Below are 24,677 nucleotides of genomic sequence, written 5' to 3'. Positions count from 1 at the left end.
GCCTCCCTGCAAACTATAAATTTGCGCCCTCCCGTACTTTACAAAGGGACAGCGCACATAATGCTTATACACATAATGCCCCCCGTAGCAGTGACGCTTACACACGTAAAGCACCATGTAGCATTGACGCTTACACACGTAACGCCCCCTGTACCAGTTACGCTTATACAAGACGCAGTGGCGTTTACACGCATAATGCCCCTGCAGCAGTGACGCTTACACACGTAACGCACCCTGTAGAAGTGACGCTTGCACATGTAACACCCCCTGTACCAGTGAAGCTTAGACACGTAATGCCCCCTGTACCAGTGACGCTTACACACGCAACACCCCCTGTACCAGTGACGCTTACACACGTAACGCACCCTGTAGCATTGACACTTACACACGTAACGCACCCTGTACCAGTGACGCTTACACACGCAACACCCCCTGTACCAGTGACGCTTACACACGTAACGCACCCTGTAGCATTGACACTTACACACGTAACGCACCCTGTACCAGTGACGCTTACACACGTAACGCACCCTGTACCAGTGACGCTTACACACGTAACACCCCCTGTACCAGTGACGCTTACACACGTAACGCACCCTGTAGCATTGACACTTACACACGTAACGCACCCTGTACCAGTGACGCTTACACACGTAACGCACCTTGTAGCATTGACGCTTACACACGTAACACCCCCTGTACCAGTGACGCTTACACACGTAACGCACCCTGTAGCATTGACACTTACACACGTAACGCACCCTGTACCAGTGACGCTTACACACGCAACACCCCCTGTACCAGTGACGCTTACACACGTAACGCCCCCTGTACCAGTGACACTTACACACGTAACGCCCCCCTGTACCAGTGACGCTTACACACGTAACGCACCCTGTAGCATTGACACTTACACACGTAACGCACCCTGTACCAGTGACGCTTACACACGCAACACCCCCTGTACCAGTGACGCTTACACACGTAACGCCCCCTGTACCAGTGACACTTACACACGTAACGCCCCCCTGTACCAGTGACGCTTACACACGTAACGCACCCTGTAGCATTGACACTTACACACGTAACGCACCCTGTACCAGTGACACTTACACATGTAACGCCCCCTGTACCAGTGACGCTTACACACGTAACGCACCCTGTAGCATTGACACTTACACACGTAACGCACCCTGTACCAGTGATGCTTACACATGTAACGCCCCCTGTACCAGTGATGCTCATACAAGATGCAACGCCCCCTGAAGCAGTAATGCTTACATACATTATATTGCACAGTCACGCATACACCACATACACATATACATACACACACATGTACATACTGGGGGTCATTCCGAGTTGAACGCACGTAGCAACTTTTTGCTGCCTGTGTGATCAACTCGACGACGCCTATGGGGGAGTGTATTTTTGCATAGCAAGGCTCGGATCTCTTGTGCAGCCCTGCTATGCAAAAAAAGTTTTGTGTAGAACTAGACCAGGGTAATAGTTACTTACCCTGTGCGATCGATCCAGCGATGCAGGTCCCGGAATTGATGTCAGACATCCGCCCTCCAAACGCCTGGACACGCCTGCATTCGCCGAACCACTCCCAGAAAACGGTCAGTTGACGGCCCGGAACGTCTTCCTCCTGTCAATCTTCTTGCAGTCACCGCAGTGACCAGGCAACGACGCGCCTGTGCAATGCAGCCGCCGCGCATGCGCAGTTCCGGGCCGATCGACCAGTGAAAGCTCTCAGGAACGGAAAAAACAGTAAACATCGCTACACCATCGAATCATTACCATTCGATGGTGACAAACATCGGGATGCCACCATCGAATGGTAAAACCACTAACATCGGAAGAAAAACATCGATGGTTAGCAAACATCGACCATCGATGTCCATCCCTACTGTGAGTATGTGACAGGGGAGGAGGAGACGAGGGGGAGAGGAGGCTTCATGATGCGGGCGCCGCTGCCTGTCATAGAGTTTGACAGACGTAGCAGCCGGCATCAGCAGGGCAGGGGAACTCAGCACAGGGATGCAGAGCAGGGAGAACGCCTCTCCCCGCTGGCGCCTACCTGCACTGCATCCCTTTGCTGAGCGGTATGCGCCTGGCCTGAATGCGCCTGCATTTTTTTCCTACATATACTAAAACATCTGTAACGAGATATATATCATAGTAAAATGTTCTCTACCTGAAGATCCTAAAGCAGCCGCTCACGTTTTATTAATATACAAAGGAACTGTAACAGTAGAAAACTGTAAAAAGATTTTAAAAATCCGGAAAATGCACTCGGAGATATTTTGGAAGCCTGCTACGTCTGGCAGGAGGCACGGCAGCGCACCGTTGTGTCTTCCAGCATTGATAAATTGCTCTGCCCTTCTCGCTGCGGGTTTCTCAAAACATTTTTTAAGAGTTTGCACCTTTGTAACATTATTTATCTTGCAATATTCTCTGGGGATTCCGCAAAACAAGAAACAGATTAAACACAAAATAATAGATTAATTCATAGCCGCGAACAGTAAGATTACTCACAGCCCGGTGCTCCCACTCAGGTTCACAGTTTGGGCGCAACTCTTTCTTATTAGAACCACGGACGTCTGCGTTAATGATAAATCAGGTTCTGGAATATTGTAACATTGTCTTTTATTTATTTTTAGAACTCCTTTCTTTCTAGTAAGGCGCAATAAATAATTACTGCTGCTCGTTTAGTTTCAACTACCGCTCTGTCCAATAAGCAAAAAAAAAAACAAGATTTATTTTATCAAAATGTGGCGACTAGGATAATTCTTTTATTATCGGTTATTGCGCCAATCATAAAATAAATCACGCATGTGGCAGCTCACATACACAATGGAAGTGAATGCCTAGTTCATTAATAAACAATAACAAAATAAAATAAAAAACTGAAAAATATACATTTATGAATCTTTGAAAAAACATTTTTTTCAATCATGTTCAATAAGTATTGCAGTAATAAATTCTGTAAGTCCTGTGTATAAACACACACGACTTACAGAAATATATAGATTGCGCCTGCAGCTGGTCTACAGGGACGGGAGCCCGCAGTGAATTGGCAGGGCTCCAGCTACGCTGTGTGACAACGGCCGGTGCGTCAGGGTCAGACTCACAAGATTCAGCCGTCTGCAGCATGCAGAATCAGCGTTTACCGGTGGGGCCCATCTCACAGTCCAGCAGCAGTGGCAGGTGCACTGGGCAGGAGCCGTCCTGTCCCCTATTACAGAGTCCTGGGACAGAGCAGATTAACTCCATTGGAAGAGCAGCGGTCACACTTGGATCCAGCTGTGAACCACACAGGTGCTGCTGTACATGCAGGTGCCCCTTCAGTGCTTGGAGCCCGGAGGCAGGCGCCTCTGTTGCCTCTGAGAGTTACGCCACTGCAGCTAGGGAATATTACTGCTGGTGGCGTTTAGCACTGGCGACAGCAGCGTTATCACTAGTGATGACCCTTTGGTGTATATAGAGAAACACTTTCATAAATATGTGTTTTAGTTCGTAATCTGTCTTACTGGAGAAATGCACTTCTAGTGAATATTTCCTACTGCAATCCTTTCACCAGCATCACAGCTACGTCCAGAGGTGGGATGGCAGGCGGCAGCATACTCGCAATAGCTGGCCAATGTCAGTCCAAGTCCTAATGTTAATCCAAGTCATGACCTGAAATTAGGGTAAAGCCGAGTTGAACAACCATCCAATTGCAGAGTGTATCTTGTGTGTTTTCAGATTGCACATGCTCTGGTACCAAGTGTGCGTCTACAATTGTGACTGACTGGTGCGACTGAGCCGTAATAGTGCCTTCTAATGTCGGCAGTGTTCAGCTTGTGTCAACAGAATTGCCGGCTATTTAGCGTTTTCTGTAAGAGAAGATGTGCCTGTTTATAGATGCATCATTTGCACCAAGCCTAGAAGTGGTGCATACAATGTGATGATGTTGGTGTTGTGATACAGAAGAAAGACATTAAAAATATAGGTCGACACGACAGTCATAAGGTCGTCAGGGTCAAAAGATCAACAGACAAAGGGTCGACAGGGTCAAAATATCGACACACAAAAAGTTGGGTGTTGTTTTGTGTTGTTGTTTTTTACATTTACCCCAATTGCGTCACTTGCCACAAGGTTACTAATGGTGATAGTTTTTGACATGGATAGTAAATGCAGCAAAAGTTTAAAAAAACCTAAAAACATGTGTCAACCATACGTCAACCTTTTGACCTTGTCGACCTTTTGACTGTTAACCTTTTCACTGTCTATCTATCAACCACCTGTCTGATGTTGGCACATATTACTCAGCATACATGTTAATACACACATGCAGCGCCATACACAAAATACATTCAAATCAGCATCAGCCGCTAGTTTGGAGCGGGCAGCATATCCTCCCGGCTCAGCTCCTAGCTGTTACATCACAGCCAATGTGACATCAGAGCAAAGCGCCACGCTCCCAGTCCATTACCGACACCAAAGAGCGGCAGTCGGCAAATTCACAGCTGGCTGTTTCTCCTCCATGTTTGCGGCTGGTACTCAAAGTGACAACTAAGACATGAACGAATGGCAATATGCAATTTCCATAGCATAGTTATATTCGTAAAGGGTCATATAACATTGGAAAGAATAAGGTAAAAAAATAAATGAGTAAAAAAAAAAAGTACATATTAATAAAATAATAAATGTAAGAAATATATATCAATTCATATACAAAATAGACCATAATACATCAATATTAGTAAAATGTATTCATCTGTTACACTACAAAGAAATAGTACACTCTAATGAAAGCCCTAAGGTGCTAAGGTTTCCACCTAAAAAATCCAACAGGCCTCCTCCTGTCTCGGCTAAGGTTAACCAATTCGATTCCTTGACAAAGATGGTGTTCATATACTGTAATCTGCGTCTCAGGCTTCTGGTTGTCCTACCAACCTATTTATTCATGCAGGGAAGCCATCGATAGACCACAAATGTGAAAATAATGGAAAAGTGACATCACTCGGCGCTCCCAAAAATATAATAAAAAGTATCTTACATAAATTTGTGATACACTCCCCTTCCATTAGGAAGGATAAATACTTTTTCAAAACCAGTCTTAGGGGGGAATTCAAATGTTTGAAAAGTCGGTTGGGCGTCTGTTTTTTCCTGTCTATTAGATAGGAACAAACAGACTCCCAACTGACTTTTCAAACATTTGAATCTCCCCCTAAGAATGAAGAACAAACAACCACAATGGTGCAATATAGAAAAACTAAATAGGATCCAAAGTGAATTTTATTGGTCCCACTCACAATTATACAGGTGAATCATTGCGTATCACCCTTATAGGGTCAGTCGTCCACAAAAAGGTCTCTTCTTTAAAACTGGAACTTAAAAACATATATATAGTGCAATACTGATTGTTTAAAAACACATTTTTAATATACAAATACACTCACAAAGATAAAAATCAATTAGACATATCGCCAAGCTGTATTGTCCCCTAGGAAACACCATTCAGTCCAAAAGTGGCACGATAAATCCCTCTACGACTCCGAAACAGTGGAGGATGGCACCAAACCTTCTGGACATCCATGGTGTAGCCGTTTGGAGAATTGCAGCAATCTAATGTCCCGCAGCTTAAACGTGTTTTCGGATGTATTCGTCCTTCATGCCTCTGTATGATTCTGCCCCTAACTTTGAACTTCTTACAACTAATTTTGCTTCTTGAGCCCTCAACATTTTCCTCACAAATCCTGCACAGGTTACACTGATTACAGCCCTGCCAAATATTCCCCTCAGGAGGCTGTAAATGCTATTTTTATTTGTTCTAGTATAACTCCATCCTATTACTCATCACTGAAGCCTATGCTTGACTGTAAGGAGCATAAACAATCGGCAGCAACATTTTATCTGCAAAAATTAACACGGATATCGCAAAGAATTTCCTATTACGACGAGTATACGCTCTCCTGATTGCCAGATTTAAAAAAAAATGGGGGAACAGTCTGTACCCTGTAAAAATTATTTTGCACTATTAAAATACTCCAAAATGGCTGATTTGTACATGTCGACCATTTTCATGTCGACCTTTTGACCCTGTTGACCTTTTGACCTGTCTACCTTTTTCATGTCGACCGTTTGACCCTGTCAACCTAATGTCTGTCTAACATATGCTAGGGTATTTAATTATCCGCAAATTCGCTGCAATTCTCCGCCTGAAATTTTTTCACGGAAATCGGCCGAAAATTGCAGCGAAAACGCTCCGTTTTTCGACCTATTTAATTCCGACCGGGTTTCACGTGAAAATTCTTGCAATGAAAAGTGCAGGTGAAAATGGGGAAATCAGCCTGTACCCCAAAAAATGCTAAACTAACATAGGAAAATAGAAGAGAAGTGTGTTAGAGATCACATTAGAGGGTTTTTGGGAACTTAAATTGTGTGAAATGGCTGTTATATGCATTTTTTTTTTAAATGCTAAAAAATGATAGAAAGCAAGTTTTTTTGAGCAAAATAAATGCTCTCATTAAATTTGGGGTACATGAAAATGGGTATAAGTATATATTTGGGTCATTTTAGGGTACTTTAAAAAAAAGTGGAAACAGACCGATTACTCCCATCTGCAAGCCTAAAAAACACCTGTCCCACTCATAAAGCACCCCAATATACTTGTCCCATACCTTGAACCCCAATTTCCATCACTTTTTACTTTTTCACCCCAAAAATGACATGTCATTATTGGCCAATTAAAAATAATTAAAAACTTCAACGTGCCTAATTAGTCATTAAGGGGGGTGTCCCAGGAGTTCTGCACCATATCCAAGCATTTTTACCTTAAAATAGTGACTTTTCCCAACTTTTCACCTGCTTCAGAGAAGGTGAAGTGAAATTAGTGAAAAAATGATCACCGATACATTTTCCAGGATAATAGGCTGTAATTGCGTTTCACGTGAAAAGTCCGTTATCACTGCTAATTGAATATACCCCATGGTGTCTATCTATTGACTGTCTAACTAGACACTATCTATCTTTTATACCGGAACCGTTTCAGTGATTCATGGAAAGGGGACATTTAACTTCCTGTCAATCTGATGTTGTGGAAGAAACAGTCTAAGTGCATGTTATAAGCTTTTAACTCTGGAACATCCTGTTGAATGACATGCACATCAGCTCTGAAAGTTATTAAACCTAGTTTTTTGATGTCTGGCAAACCTTGCATTAGAATCTGTAATACGCACAGCTTATTAGATCATGGTCAGGTTAGTTCTGTGAAGTCCAATCAGTCTCCTGGTAACCAGTCAGCTGTGCAGACTAGGTCTCATTGTGCTGGGCTTTGTTCTGACTCCTAATTGTTGCAGTCTTTGACTGGTGCTGATGGCATGTCTCAGCCCTTATAGGAAGTCTCTCTGGACAGTCTGTTGTAGATTGTACTCAGTCTGATCCTGTCTTGTCCTAAAGCATAGTGTACTTGGATTTATGATGTGAGCTACTCAGCAAAGCTCATCTGCCTGTCTGTATCATTTGGAAAACCTGTTACCTGTTACCTGCTGAGATTTCTACGTCTCTATGGTGAAGCTAACCTGGAGTCTGTGGAAGATTTTCTAAGTATCTTGTTACAGTGATATGATTTGTACATATGAAAATAACTGTGTGGCATTTCATTATAGTGCTACTAATCTGCTATGCAAATTACTTGTGCTATTAGAAAGAAATGTGCAGTATTTCTCTACAAGACATTTATTTATGCATGCTGAAAATCTGTTACTACTTATTAATTCATATCTCTACTAGTGATGAGGGGGTTCGGTTTCTCGGAAACCGAACCCCCCCGAACTTCACGCTTTTTACACGGGTCCGAGGCAGACTCGGATCTTCCCGCCTTGCTCGGTTAACCCGAGCGCGCCCGAACGTCATTATCCCGCTGTCGGATTCTCGCGAGGCTCGGATTCTATCGCGAGACTCGGATTCTATATAAGGAGCCGCGCGTCGCCGCCGTTTTCACACGTGCATTGAGATTGATAGGGAGAGGACATGGCTGGCGTCCTCTCCGTTTAGATAGAGAGTGAGACACTTGATTTACTGGAGCATTGGGAGTACTCAGAGAGTGCAGAGTTTTGCTGATAGTTATACTAGTGACCACCAGTTTTATTTATTATTTAATATAATCCGTTCTCTGCCTGAAAAAAAACGATACACAGTCACATACCATATCTGTGCTCAGCCTCAGTGTGCTGCATGATAATATCATCTATGTATATCTGACTGTGCAGAGTAGTGCTCACTGCTCACACAGCTTAATTGTGGGGGAGACTGGGGAGCAGTTATAGCAGGAGTACATATTTAACAGTGCACACTTTTGCTGCCAGAGTGCCAGTGTGACTGACCAGCAGTGACCACCAGTATATTGTCTGCCTGAAAAAGTTAAACACTCGTGTGGTGTTTTTTTTTTTTATTCTATAAACGCATTCTGCTGACAGTGTCCAGCAGGTCCGTCATTCATTATATTTCTATCTTCTTCATACTAGTAGTTTAGGAGTCTGCAGTGCTGACAGTGTCCAGCAGGTCCGTCATTATATAATATATACCTGTCCTGCAGTAGTGATATATATATATTTTTTATATCATTATCATCCAGTCTATACTAGCAGACGCAGTATGGTAGTCCACGGCTGTAGCTACCTCTGTGTCGGCAGTCGCTCGTCCATAATTGTATACCTACCTGTGGTGGTTTTTTTTTTTCTATCTTCTTCATACTAGTAGTTTAGGAGTCTGCAGTGCTGACAGTGTCCAGCAGGTCCGTCATTATATAATATATACCTGTCCTGCAGTAGTGATATATATATATTTTTTATATCATTATCATCTAGTCTATACTAGCAGACGCAGTACGGTAGTCCACGGCTGTAGCTACCTCTGTGTCGGCAGTCGCTCGTCCATAATTGTATACCTACCTGTGGTTGGGTTTTTTTTTTCTATCTTCTTCATACTAGTAGTTTAGGAGTCTGCAGTGCTGACAATGTCCAGCAGGTCCGTCATTATATAATATATACCTGTCCTGCAGTAGTGATATATATATATATTTTATATCATTATCATCCAGTCTATACTAGCAGACGCAGTACGATAGTCCACGGCTGTAGCTACCTCTGTGTCGGCAGTCGCTCGTCCATAATTGTATACCTACCTGTGGTGGGTTTTTTTTTCTATCTTCTTCATACTAGTAGTTTAGGAGTCTGCAGTGCTGACAGTGTCCAGCAGGTCCGTCATTATACAATATATACCTGTCCTGCAGTAGTGATATATATATATATTTTTTATATCATTATCATCCAGTCTATACTAGCAGACGCAGTATGGTAGTCCACGGCTGTAGCTACCTCTGTGTCGGCAGTCGCTCGTCCATAATTGTATACCTACCTGTGGTGGGTTTTTTTTTTCTATCTTCTTCATACTAGTAGTTTAGGAGTCTGCAGTGCTGACAGTGTCCAGCAGGTCCGTCATTATATAATATATACCTGTCCTGCAGTAGTGATATATATATTTTTTATATCATTATCATCCAGTCTATACTAGCAGACGCAGTACGGTAGTCCACGGCTGTAGCTACCTCTGTGTCGGCAGTCGCTCGTCCATAATTGTATACCTACCTGTGGTGGGTTTTTTTTTTTCTATCTTCTTCATACTAGTAGTTTAGGAGTCTGCAGTGCTGACAGTGTCCAGCAGGTCCGTCATTATACAATATATACCTGTTCTGCAGTAGTGATATATATATATATTTTTTATATCATTATCATCCAGTCTATACTAGCAGACGCAGTACGGTAGTCCACGGCTGTAGCTACCTCTGTGTCGGCAGTCGCTCGTCCATAATTGTATACCTACCTGTGGTGGGGTTTTTTTTTCTATCTTCTTCATACTAGTAGTTTAGGAGTCTGCAGTGCTGACAGTGTCCAGCAGGTCCGTCATTATATAATATATACCTGTCCTGCAGTAGTGATATATATATATTTTTTATATCATTATCATCCAGTCTATACTAGCAGACGCAGTACGGTAGTCCACGGCTGTAGCTACCTCTGTGTCGGCAGTCGCTCGTCCATATTTGTATACCTACTTGTGGTGGGTTTTTTTTTTCTATCTTCTTCATACTAGTAGTTTAGGAGTCTGCAGTGCTGACAGTGTCCAGCAGGTCCGTCATTATACAATATATACCTGTCCTGCAGTAGTGATATATATATATTTTTTATATCATTATCATCCAGTCTATACTAGCAGACGCAGTACGGTAGTCCACGGCTGTAGCTACCTCTGTGTTGGCAGTCGCTCGTCCATAATTGTATACCTACCTGTGGTGGGTTTTTTTTTTCTATCTTCTTCATACTAGTAGTTTAGGAGTCTGCAGTGCTGACAGTGTCCAGCAGGTCCGTCATTATACAATATATACCTGTCCTGCAGTAGTGATATATATATATTTTTTATATCATTATCATCCAGTCTATACTAGCAGACGCAGTACGGTAGTCCACGGCTGTAGCTACCTCTGTGTCGGCAGTCGCTCGTCATCCATAAGTATACTAGTATCCATCCATCTCCATTGTTTACCTGAGGTGCCTTTTAGTTGTGCCTATTAAAATATGGAGAACAAAAATGTTGAGGTTCCAAAAATAGGGAAAGATCAAGATCCACTTCCACCTCGTGCTGAAGCTGCTGCCACTAGTCATGGCCGAGACGATGAAATGCCATCAACGTCGTCTGCCAAGGCCGATGCCCAATGTCATAGTACAGAGCATGTAAAATCCAAAACACCAAATATCAGTAAAAAAGGGACTCAAAAATCTAAAATAAAATCGTCGGAGGAGAAGCGTAAACTTGTCAATATGCCATTTACCACACGGAGTGGCAAGGAACGGCTGAGGCCCTGGCCTATGTTCATGGCTAGTGGTTCAGCTTCACATGAGGATGGAAGCACTCAGCCTCTCGCTAGAAAAATGAAAAGACTTACGCTGGCAAAAGCACAGCAAAGAACTGTGCGTTCTTCGAAATCACAAATCCACAAGGAGAGTCCAATTGTGTCGGTTGCGATGCCTGACCTTCCCAACACTGGACGTGAAGAGCATGCGCCTTCCACCATTTGCACGCCCCCTGCAAGTGCTGGAAGGAGCACCCGCAGTCCAGTTCCTGATAGTCAGATTGAAGATGTCAGTGTTGAAGTACACCAGGATGAGGAGGATATGGGTGTTGCTGGCGCTGGGGAGGAAATTGACCAGGAGGATTCTGATGGTGAGGTGGTTTGTTTAAGTCAGGCACCCGGGGAGACACCTGTTGTCCGTGGGAGGAATATGGCCATTGACATGCCTGGTGAAAATACCAAAAAAATCAGCTCTTCAGTGTGGAAGTATTTCAACAGAAATGCGGACAACATTTGTCAAGCCATGTGTTGCCTTTGTCAAGCTGTAATAAGTAGGGGTAAGGACGTTAACCACCTCGGAACATCCTCCCTTATACGTCACCTGCAGCGCATTCATCATAAGTCAGTGACAAGTTCAAAAACTTTGGGCGACAGCGGAAGCAGTCCACTGACCAGTAAATCCCTTCCTCTTGTAACCAAGCTCACGCAAACCACCCCACCAACTCCCTCAGTGTCAATTTCCTCCTTCCCCAGGAATGCCAATAGTCCTGCAGGCCATGTCACTGGCAATTCTGACGAGTCCTCTCCTGCCTGGGATTTCTCCGATGCATCCTTGCGTGTAACGCCTACTGCTGCTGGCGCTGCTGTTGTTGCTGCTGGGAGTCGATGGTCATCCCAGAGGGGAAGTCGTAAGACCACTTTTACTACTTCCACCAAGCAATTGACTGTCCAACAGTCCTTTGCGAGGAAGATGAAATATCACAGCAGTCATCCTGCTGCAAAGCGGATAACTGAGGCCTTGGCATCCTGGGCGGTGAGAAACGTGGTTCCGGTATCCATCATTACTGCAGAGCCAACTAGAGACTTGTTGGAGGTACTGTGTCCCCGGTACCAAATACCATCTAGGTTCCATTTCTCTAGGCAGGCGATACCGAAAATGTACACAGACCTCAGAAAAAGACTCACCAGTGTCCTAAAAAATGCAGTTGTACCCAATGTCCACTTAACCACGGACATGTGGACAAGTGGAGCAGGGCAGACTCAGGACTATATGACTGTGACAGCCCACTAGGTAGATGTATTGACTCCCGCCGCAAGAACAGCAGCGGCGGCACCAGTAGCAGCATCTCGCAAACGGCAACTCTTTCCTAGGCAGGCTACGCTTTGTATCACCGCTTTCCAGAATACGCACACAGCTGAAAACCTCTTACGGCAACTGAGGAAGATCATCGCAGAATGGCTTACCCCAATTGGACTCTCCTGTGGATTTGTGGCATCGGACAACGCCAGCAATATTGTGTGTGCATTAAATCTGGGCAAATTCCAGCACGTCCCATGTTTTGCACATACCTTGAATTTGGTGGTGCAGAATTATTTAAAAAACGACAGGGGCGTGCAAGAGATGCTGTCGGTGGCCAGAAGAATTGCGGCACACTTTCGGCGTACAGGCACCGCGTACAGAAGACTGGAGCACCACCAAAAACGCCTGAATCTGCCCTGCCATCATCTGAAGCAAGAAGTGGTAACGAGGTGGAATTCAACCCTCTATATGCTTCAGAGGTTGGAGGAGCAGCAAAAGGCCATTCAAGCCTATACAACTGAGCACGATATAGGAGGTGGAATGCACCTGTCTCAAGCGCAGTGGAGAATGATTTCAACGTTGTGCAAGGTTCTGCAACCTTTTGAACTTGCCACACGTGAAGTCAGTTCAGACACTGCCAGCCTGAGTCAGGTCATTCCCCTCATCAGGCTTTTGCAGAAGAAGCTGGAGACATTGAAGGAGGAGCTAACACAGAGCGATTCCGCTAGGCATGTGGGACTTGTGGATGGAGCCCTTAATTCGCTTAACAAGGATTCACGGGTGGTCAATCTGTTGAAATCAGAGCCCTACATTTTGGCCACCGTGCTCGATCCTAGATTTAAAACCTACCTTGGATCTCTCTTTCCGGCAGACACAAGTCTGCTGGGGTTCAAAGAACTGCTGGTGAGAAAATTGTCAAGTCAAGCGGAACGCGACCTGTCAACATCTCCTCCTTCACATTCTCCCGCAACTGGGGGTGCGAGGAAAAGGCTAAGAATTCCGAGCCCACCAACTGGCGGTGATGCAGGGCAGTCTGGAGCGACTGCTGATGCTGACATCTGGTCCGGACAGAAGGACCTGACAACGATTACGGACATGTCGTCTACTGTCACTGCATATGATTCTCTCCCCATTGAAAGAATGGTGGAGGATTATATGAGTGACCGCATCCAAGTAGGCACGTCAGACAGTCCGTACTTATACTGGCAGGAAAAAGAGGCAATTTGGAGGCCCTTACACAAACTGGCTTTATTCTACCTAAGTTGCCCTCCCACAAGTGTGTACTCCGAAAGAGTGTTTAGTGCCGCCGCTCACCTTGTCAGCAATCGGCGTACGAGGTTACATCCAGAAAATGTGGAGAAGATGATGTTCATTAAAATGAATTATAATCAATTCCTCCGTGGAGACATTCACCAGCAGCAATTGCCTCCACAAAGTACACAGGGAGCTGAGATGGTGGATTCCAGTGGGGACGAATTGATAATCTGTGAGGAGGGGGATGTACACGGTGATATATCGGAGGATGATGATGAGGTGGACATCTTGCCTCTGTAGAGCCAGTTTGTGCAAGGAGAGATGAATTGCTTCTTTTTTGGTGGGGGTCCAAACCAACCCGTCATTTCAGTCACAGTCGTGTGGCAGACCCTGTCACTGAAATGATGGGTTGGTTAAAGTGTGCATGTCCTGTTTATACAACATAAGGGTGGGTGGGAGGGCCCAAGGACAATTCCATCTTGCACCTCTTTTTTCTTTCATTTTTCTTTGCGTCATGTGCTGTTTGGGGAGTAGTTTTTGGAAGGGCCATCCTGCGTGACACTGCAGTGCCACTCCTAGATGGGCCAGGTGTTTGTGTCGGCCACTTGGGTCGCTTACCTTAGTCACACAGCTACCTCATTGCGCCTCTTTTTTTCTTTGCGTCATGTGCTGTTTGGGGGGTGTTTTTTGGAAGGGCCATCCTGCGTGACACTGCAGTGCCACTCCTAGATGGGCCAGGTGTTTGTGTCGGCCACTAGGGTCGCTTAGCTTACTCACACAGCTACCTCATTGCGCCTCTTTTTTTTCTTCTTTGCGTCATGTGCTGTTTGGTGGTGTTTTTTGGAAGGGCCATCCTGCGTGACACTGCAGTGCCACTCCTAGATGGGCCAGGTGTTTGTGTCGGCCACTTGGGTCACTGAGCTTAGTCATCCAGCGACCTCGGTGCAAATTATAGGACTAAAAATTATATTGTGAGGTGTGAGGTGTTCAGAATAGACTGAAAATGAGTGGAAATTATGGTTATTGAAGTTAATAATACTTTGGGATCAAAATGACCCCCAAATTCTATGATTTAAGCTGTTTTTTAGGGTTTTTTGAAAAAAACACCCGAATCCAAAACACACCCGAATCCGACAAAAAAAATTCGGTGAGGTTTTGCCAAAACGCGTTCGAACCCAAAACACGGCCGCGGAACCGAACACAAAACCAAAACACAAAACCCGAAAAATTTCCGGTGCTCATCACTAATCTCTACTGTAGAATATATTTGTGCTATTGGAGAGAACTGTGCAATATTTATATGCAAAGTGTTTACCTATAAATGCAAAAGTTTGAGTTGAAGTCCTGGCATCCGCCACTATGATTGTACTGTAGTTCTGGGAAATGGAGCTGTTACAAGTGAAGAATTCAGCAAGTTGGTTCTGTAAGCTCAAGATCACAGTACACATTGATAACATCTAGGAGCAGTTTGACATTAATGTCCACTTTATGAAACTGCAGTGGGAAATTTGTGGATTGCAACATGGCCACGTCCATGGTCTTGATTACCTGACCACCATAAGCAATTCAATTTAAAGTGTGAGAACAGTCAATAGGTAATCTGGGGTTGGTGCACTGGAGAAGGAGTTCATGTGACATGAAGTAACACAGGGCACCATTGTCAATTTTTATTTTAATGCCATTATTTGTCTCTTTATCTATTAAGATGGTAAATATTTCACCATTTTGTCCCTCTCTCAACAACAGTGTATGGGGTGTTTTCTGGTGGAGCGTCCGCAGTGTGAAATGCTGCAGGAACATGAAGTGTAAGGTTGTCTGTCATCAGCTTAAAGCTTGGATCTGTATCAGCGTGCAAAATGATTTTGTTTGCCACAGACATTGCAGCCTTTATAGTTGCTGCAGGGCCGGTTCTAGCTCTTTTGGCGCCCAGGGCGGAAAATAGGGGTGTGACTTCATACAGGGGGCATGGTCAGTTATGCCCCCTGTCGAGTTGTGCCCCCATTTGTGCCCCCTGTAGAGTAGCGCCGCTTACACACAAAAAAAAGTAATACTTACAATCCCCGCTCCTGATTCCTGACCGCTGCAGACCTCCACCGGTGCTGCTCCTCTCCTCAGATCTATGGGAGAGACGTCATGACGTCTCTCCCATAGCACAGCATAGACGCTAGAGGTCAATTATGACCCCTAGCGTCTGTGCCAGTACCACAATGCTGTGTGGTGCGTGATGACGTCATCGCGTACCGCACAGCAAAGGTCCTCTCCACGAAGGGAAAAGTTCCCTTCACAGTGGGGGACCAGCGGGGGGCACAGTAGCGGATCTTGCCATGGTGCGGCGCACTCCGGAAGGCGGCGCCCTGGGCAAAAGTCCTGCTTGCCCGTGGCAAGATCCGCTACTGAGTTGCTGCACAAATATATCAGAGGCACTTGTGGAAACAATACACCCCTATGATGTATAAATCCCACTGTTTAGGGCTGTAGTTGGGGGATGGATGTGCAGATGTGACAGAACTCCCTCCTCTGATAACTAATACTCCTATCTATCAATTACTGGCCATACTGACTATAAATGTATCAACATCCACACCGCCCTGGTGATTCTTATTCTCCCACGTCACCAGGGGGGCTGCCATACGCTCAACCTAAAGGGGGTGTTCCACTAAAATTACATGGCACATCTTTAATACAAGAATGCTGCTGCTCAAGTAGGAAATCCCAGGTGGTATCCCAGTTTCATTGGCCTCGAGCTTCCAGCGCTTACACCATGAACAGCATAGAGAAACATTAGCAGCACCTGTACAGACACATCGTTACAGTAGAAAAATGGCTACAATCATTTAGATGAAACATGCAGGCTAATAGCCTAGGCAGCAGCTGTGTGCCTTTAATGAAGTCCTTCTAAGTGTTTAAATAGTATCCAGAATTAATTTCTCTCCATTAATTTCTAAGACACTTTCATTAAGCGCTGAAAGTCTGTGTTAATGAGGATTCGGCGGCTCCTCCGGTTGCTCAATTGGAGTATTGATTACATACTGAGCGGTGGTTACATTTGTATCCAGACTTCTTAACTATGGGCCTAATTCTGATACAGTCGCAACTTCAATGGTGTCACAACTGAGCGATTATCGGAAGACGGCGCGTGCGTTGCGGCCACAGTGCCACGCGCCAAGATACCTTAGCAGGGAGGCCTCATGGGACAGGAAGAGGCCATTTGAGGGAAGCGTCAGGGTGCGTCTTAAAAAACGAAGGCGTGTTGTTACCATTTTCAGTGTGTGACTCGGGGTGCGACTATGATCTCGTAAGCATAAAACATTGCGTTCGTGGCCATTCTGCGCGGCCGTGGAGGCACTCAGCAGTTAATATAAATAATATGTATAAATCAGTGGTTCCCAAACAGGGTGCCGTCGCCTTGGGACACTTGCGCACATTATTGCACGACCAATTAAAATTATTTATGGTCAATTTAATAAGCGTCTGCCAGTCATAAAATGTGTGGACAAACAGAAGCAAATCCTGTCCCTCACCACATAACTGACCCTAAGGATGACATATAAACACAATTTACTTCATTTAATATATTTTGTTCTAAATATCTCATTAAGAAACTTTTGGTCCAGGGGAGCCGTGAAAAAACATTCTGATACCCCAGGGCACCATTATTCAAAAACAATTGGGAACCACTGGTATAAATAATATGTGTATGGTAGGTGGGATGCAGTGTGGTAAAACATCAAATCAAAAATACTTCCCATATAATTATTATATGCAAAGCTTTGTTTTTGTTTTTCTCAATAAGTGGTGTAACTGTATTTTTGTTTAATTTTGTAGACCATAAATATAAATTTTTGGGAATTCCTGTAGCTTATCATACAGTAGTTCTGATTTTGGCAACACTGCGCTGATTTGAGGACCTTGAAAGGGGCGGGGCTTACAAAGAAGCAGATTGGCCTTCACCTGAAGTGGGTGTGGTTGGTTGGATGGATTAGGATTGGTTTTGGGAGAATTGGGGGTGTGGTTCATGCTGATCAGGTTATGTTGTCTCAGTTTTGCTTGTATAAATTAAGACATGCAGTAGCATAGTGGCGTAGTGGTTAGCATTACTGCCTCACAGCACTGAGGTCATGGGTTCAGCTCCTGGCAATGGCCAATCTGTGTGGTGTTTGTATGGGGTGGTCTTCTGTTTGCCGGCGGTCGGGCTCCCGGCGCTCAGTATACCGGCGCCGGGAGCACGACAGCCGGCATACCGACACCTATTTTCCCTCGTGGGGGTCCACGACCCCCATAGAGGGAGAATAAAATAGTGTGGCGCGCGTAGCGCGCCACCGTGCCCGTAGCGTGGTGAGCGCAGCGAGCCCGCAAGGGGCTCATTTGCGCTCGCCAAGCTGTCGGTAAGCCGGCGGTCGGGCTCCCGGCGCCGGGATGCTGGTCGCCGTGAGCCCGACCGCCGGCCAGCCGTAGTGAACCCTTTGTATGTCCTGCGTATGTTTATGCAGGTGTTACCAATGCTCCGTCTTCTTCTCATACCGCAAAAACATACTAGTAGATTAAATGGGTTATGACATTAATGAACACAACAGGTGTGGGGGGGGTTTCTGTGAACATTTTTAAGTTCAGTAATCTAGACTATAAGCTCCATTGTGGCAGGGACTGATATAAATGGCATACATCGTCTGCACAGCCCTGCGTAAATGTGTGGCAGTGGCACTATATAAATCAATAATTGGTGCTGTGCTCTGGTAAATACTCCCATCATCTATTACAGCTTTGCCATTAATACAGCAGCAATGAGCTTTCCCTACCCTGTCCAAGTTACCTGCATGTGTTCAACCCTGAGGAGCTAACATCTGCAGAGAAGGTAACGCAAAATAGAGGGGGTAAATCAGACCCGATCATTCGCTAGCATTTTTTGCAGAGCTGCGATCAGGTCAGAACTGCGCATGCGTATGCACCGAAATGCGCAGGCGCGTTGCACGGGTACAAAGCGGATTGTTGCTGTGCGATGGGTTTTACGAAGAATCCATTCACACAGCCATTCGCAAGGAGATTGAGAGGAAGAAGGCGTTTGTAGGTGGCAACTGACCGTTTTCTGGGAGTGTTTGGAAAAACGCAGGCGTGTCCTAGCGTTTGCAGGGCGGGTGTCTGACGTCAATTCTGGGGCCTGGACAGGCTGAAGTGATCGCAGTAGCTGAGTAAGTCCTCGGCTGAGCAGAGACTGCACAAACTCTTTTTGTACCGCTCGGCTGCACATGCGAACGCACACTTGCACAGCTAAAATACACTCCTCTATGGGCGGCGACTATGCGAACGCAGGACTGAAAAAAAAACCTGAAGTGAGAGGGGATATATCCAGGAGTCTTAAAATTACATAGATGTGTCTGTTACCCGTAGCAACATAACTTTGACTATATTTAATAGAAGCCATTTCTTTAAATGTGGAATTATTGTTGATTTTTGCACATTCCCCCTTTCTGTACACACTGCAGCATTTACTGACAATATGGATTCCATTAATAATGAATTAGAGATCAGCAGTATCCAGCAATTGAATTAATCTGCCGAAAAAAAACAATCATTGAAAAATAACTGTACTCCACTAAAACACTAACGATGCGACTTCCTCTGGATAACGATGGGATGAAAAGGATGATTTGTAAGTGTGTTACAGGAGGTCAGGCGAGGACTGTAAAACTGCCTGACTCTGGGAAAATCTGACATTTACATAAATTAATTGAAATGTCCACGAAAGGAACAGTAGACTGAGTGTTTTATTCCAGGGATGATGTATGGCCAGGGCTGGCTAAAAAGGTCTTTATGCCAAAATGTATTTAGGATTTAGCCCAGGCCATAAAACTGGGCCATCAATCTGCGATATAACATGATGTGACCAATTGTTTCACTTCTAAAATTAGGATGGTCTTAAATAACAGATTATGACGGAAGTTTATCTGTGGTTATAGATGTTTCAGCTACAATATTTAACCAAAGATTTGAGTGTTGCTAACATGAGTCTGTTTTCTGTGGAACATTAAAGTAAAATTTTTGCTCCCAGTAAATCTACTATCCTATTAACCTAACTACCAATGCCCCAAATGGAGGTTACGACTCCCATGAGCGCCATTTAAACCCTGATATCAATGCCTGCCCAGTGTCTGTCTCACAAAGTTCAACTGTGCAATAAATTATTTGCCTTTACATTGTGGTGCAATTTGTGCACTTTGGAGGTCATTCCGAGTTGTTCGCTCGCAAGGTGATTTTAGCAGAGTTGCTCACGCTAAGCCGCCGCCTACTGGGAGTGAATCTTAGCATCATAAAATTGCGAACGACGTATTCGCAATTTTGCGATTACAAACTTCTTAGCAGTTTCAGAGTAGCTTCAGACTTACTCGGCATCTGCGATCAGTTCAGTGCTTGTCGTTCCTGGTTTGACGTCACAAACACACCCAGCGTTCGCCCAGACACTCCCCCGTTTCTCCAGCCACTCCCGCGTTTTTTCCGGAAACGGTAGCGTTTTTTCCCACACGCCCATAAAACGGCCTGTTTCCGCCCAGTAACACCCATTTCCTGTCAATCACACTACGATCGCCTGAGCGAAGAAAAAGCCGTGAGTAAAAATCCTAACTTCATAGCAAATTTACTTGGCGCAGTCGCAGTGCGGACATTGCGCATGCGCACTAAGCGGAAAATCGCTGCGATGCGATGAAATTTACCGAGCGAACAACTCGGAATGAGGGCCTTTGTCATGTCTGCGAGGTCAGGGGCGATTCTAGCCCTTGTGGCGCCCCGTGCGAAAATAGGGCGTGGCTTCATAAAGGGGCGTGGTCAGGTATGCCCCCTGTAGAGTTGTGCCCCGTTAGACTTGTGCCCCCTGTAGAGCTGTGCCCCCATTTGTGCCGCTTACAAAAACAAAAAAATTAATTAATACTCACCATCCCTGCTCCTGATTCCCGACCACTGCTTACCTCCATCGCCATCTCCGGCCGCCGGCGCCGCTCCTCTAATCTATGGGAGAGACGTCATGACGTCTCTCCCATACCACAGCATAGACACTACAGGTCAATTATGACCCCTAGTGTCTATGTGCCGCTCACACAATGCCATGCGGTGCATTGCGCACCGCACAGCTGTGACAGCACAGCACCAGGGGGCACCACCAGTAGCGGATCTTGCTACGGCGGCGGCACCCTCCAGATGGCGGCGGCACCCTCCGGAAGGCGGCACCCCGGGCAAAAATCCTGTGTGCCCGTAGCAAGGTCCGCTACTGTGCGAGGTGCAAATGTTTTCTACAGATCCAGATCATTGGAAGGCTGTATAGACCATGTAGACCTGGGTTTGTCCTGGGAAAATAACAGGGGGACACTTCGTTTATGATTTTGTTTTGCAAACGAACTGTGAGCCTAAGGGGCCCTTCTCACTGGCCGACCCGCCGCCGAGCTGCCCGACGGCGGAGACGGCCGACGAGCGACCCGGCGGCGGGGGGGCAGTGACGGGGGGAGTGAAGTTTCTTCACTCCCTCCGTCACGCGGCTGCATTGAAGTGCAGGCAAATATGGACGAGATCATCCATATTGGCCTGCATGCACAGCCGACGGGAGACCAGCGATGAATGAGCGCGGGGCCGCGCATCGTTCATCGCTGGAGTCTCCACACTGAAAGATATGAACGAGTTCTCGTTCATTTATGAACGAGATCGTTCATATCTTTCAGAAAATCGGCTAGTGTGTAGGGCCTATAACTCAGACCTGATCACTATGCTGCTAAAAATTGCTGTCCTGCGATCAGATTGTCGCCGCCCAAGGGGAGTGTATATTCGCCGTGCAAGTGTGCGATCGCATGTGTACGCCAAGCATCTAAAAATCCCTGTCAGCGGACAGCTGCAAATCCGTTCGCACCTCACTCAGTGAGGTGTGTGCAGTGTGTGCGCAGCCCAGGATTTACTCCTACAATGCGATAGAATCAGGCTGATCGGGGCTGGAGCTGACGTCACACACCCGCCTAGGGAACGCCTGCGTTTGTCCTGACACTCCCAGAAAACGGTCAGTTACCACCCACAAACGGCCTCTTCCTGTCAGTCAGCATGCAAATGGCTGTGCGATTAGAATTTTTGCACCAGCTGACCGGCGATGCCTGTTGTTGTTTGCCGACATGCGTGCACATAGTGGTGCATACACAGTTAATCGCTGATCGCCCGCTTTGCGAAAACGCACAGCGGCGATAAGGTCTGAATTACCCCCAGTGTGTGTGTGTGTTATAAGAGTACAAGGTTGCAGAACTCTGGTTCTTCTAAGAGTTTGGTAACACTGTCATTGGCCCAGGAGGCCAGCGATACAGTAACACTGTCATTGGCCCAGGAGGCCAGCGATACAGTAACACTGTCATTGGCACAGGAGGCCGGCGATACAGTAACACTGTCATTGGCCCAGGAGGCCAGCGATACAGTAACACTGTCATTGGCCCAGGAGGCCAGCGATACAGTAACACTGTCATTGGCCCAGGAGGCCAGCGATGTCATTGGCCCAGGAGGCCAGCGATACAGTAACACTGTCATTGGCCCAGGAGGCCAGCGATACAGTAACACTGTCATTGGCCCAGGAGGCCAGTGATACAATAACACTGTCATTGGCCCAGGAGGCCAGCGATACAGTAACACTGTCATTGGCCCAGGAGGCCAGCGATACAGTAACACTGCCATTGGCACAGGAGGCCAGCGATACAGTAACACTGCCATTGGCCCAGGAGGCCAGCGATACAGTAACACTGCCATTGGCCCAGGAGGCCGGCGATACAGTAACACTGTCATTGGCACAGGAGGCCGGTGATACAGTAACACTGCCATTGGCCCAGGAGGCCGGCGATACAGTAACACTGTCATTGGCCCAGGAGGCCAGCGATACAGTAACACTGCCATTGGCCCAGGAGGCCAGTGATACAGTAACACTGCCATTGGCCCAGGAGGCCGGCGATACAGTAACACTGCCATTGGCCCAGGAGGCCGGCGATACAGTAACACTGCCATTGGCCCAGGAGGCCAGCGATACAGTAACACTGTCATTGGCCCAGGAGGCTAGCGATACAGTACACTGTCATTGGCCCAGGAGGCCAGCGATACAGTAACACTGCCATTGTCCCAGGAGGCCAGCGATACAGTAACACTGCCATTGGCCCAGGAGGCCAGCGATACAGTAACACTGCCATTGGCCCAGGAGGCCAGCGATACAGTAACACTGCCATTGGCCCAGGAGGCCGGCGATACAGTAACACTGTCATTGGCACAGGAGGCCGGTGATACAGTAACACTGCCATTGGCCCAGGAGGCCGGCGATACAGTAACACTGTCATTGGCCCAGGAGGCCAGCGATACAGTAACACTGCCATTGGCCCAGGAGGCCAGCGATACAGTACACTGTCATTGGCCCAGGAGGCCAGCGATACAGTAACACTGTCATTGGCCCAGGAGGCCAGCGATACAGTAACACTGCCATTGGACCAGGAGGCCAGCGATACAGTAACACTGCCATTGGCCCAGGAGGCCAGCGATACAGTAACACTGTCATTGGCCCAGGAGGCCAGCGATACAGTTACACTGTCATTGGCCCAGGAGGCCAGCGATACAGTAACACTGTCATTGGCCCAGGAGGCCAGCGATACAGTAACACTGCCATTGGCCCAGGAGGCCAGCGATACAGTAACACTGCCATTGGCCCAGGAGGCCGGCGATACAGTAACACTGCCATTGGCCCAGGAGGCCAGCGATACAGTAACACTGTGATTGGCACAGGAGGCCAGTGATACAGTAACACTGCCATTGGCCCAGGAAGCCGGCGATACAGTAACACTGCCATTGGCCCAGGAGGCCAGCGATACAGTAACACTGCCATTGGCCCAGGAGGCCAGCGATACAGTAGCACTGTCATTGGCCCAGGAGGCCAGCGATACAGTAACACTGTCATTGGCCCAGGAAACCAGCGATACAGTAACACTGTCATTGGCCCAGGAGGCCAGCGATACAGTAACACTGCCATTGGCCCAGGAGGCCAGCGATACAGTAACACTGCCATTGGCCCAGGAGGCCAGCGATACAGTAACACTGTCATTGGCCCAGGAGGCCAGCGATACAGTAACACTGTCATTGGCCCAGGAGGCCAGCGATACAGTAACACTGTCATTGGCCCAGGAGGCCAGCGATACAGTAACACTGTCATTGGCCCAGGAGGCCAGCGATACAGTAACACTGTCATTGGCCCAGGAGGCCAGCGATACAGTAACACTGTCATTGGCCCAGGAGGCCAGCGATACAGTAACACTGTCATTGGCCCAGGAGGCCAGCGATACAGTAACACTGCCATTGGCCCAGGAGGCCAGCGATACAGTACACTGTCATTGGCCCAGGAGGCCAGCGATACAGTAACACTGTCATTGGCCCAGGAGGCCAGCGATACAGTAACACTGTCATTGGCCCAGGAGGCCAGCGATACAGTAACACTGCCATTGGCCGAGGAGGCCAGCGATACAGTAACACTGTCATTTGCCCAGGAGGCCAGCGATACAGTAACACTGTCATTGGCCCAGGAGGCCAGCGATACAGTAACACTGCCATTGGCCCAGGAGGCCAGCGATACAGTAACACTGCCATTGGCCCAGGAGGCCAGCGATACAGTAACACTGTCATTGGCCCAGGAGGCCAGCGATACAGTAACACTGTCATTGGCCCAGGAGGCCAGCGATACAGTAACACTGTCATTGGCCCAGGAAACCAGCGATACAGTAACACTGTCATTGGCCCAGGAGGCCAGCGATACAGTAACACTGTCATTGGCCCAGGAGGCCAGCGATACAGTAACACTGCCATTGGCCCAGGAGGCCAGCGATACAGTACAGATTTACACTCTGCAGTGAGTTCTTGGCACTTGTGTAGGAAAGATGGAAGGTGGTGTTTTACTCAGATAAAGTACTTCAACGTTATTCAGCCCATTCTTTATATGTGTTTCACCTAACCACTGATGAAGCCTTTATCTCATAAACAGGGTAATGATGGAACCCTAATTAGTGACAGGAGTGAAACAGATAGGTGCTATTAAAGCAAATATGTTTCAGCGCTGTTACTGATAGTACAAATTTACATTGTTAGCGGAGAATAGCAGAATAGAATTAGCAGAGTAGCATAGAATAAGTAAGTAGTGTTGTCTAATACTTTTCCGGGGGTGTAGTATGGTATGCCGGCGGCCAGGAT

The sequence above is a fragment of the Pseudophryne corroboree genome, chromosome 8, assembly GCF_028390025.1.
Source record: "Pseudophryne corroboree isolate aPseCor3 chromosome 8, aPseCor3.hap2, whole genome shotgun sequence".
NCBI lineage: Eukaryota > Metazoa > Chordata > Amphibia > Anura > Myobatrachidae > Pseudophryne > Pseudophryne corroboree.
This window is presented reverse-complemented; position numbering follows the sequence as displayed.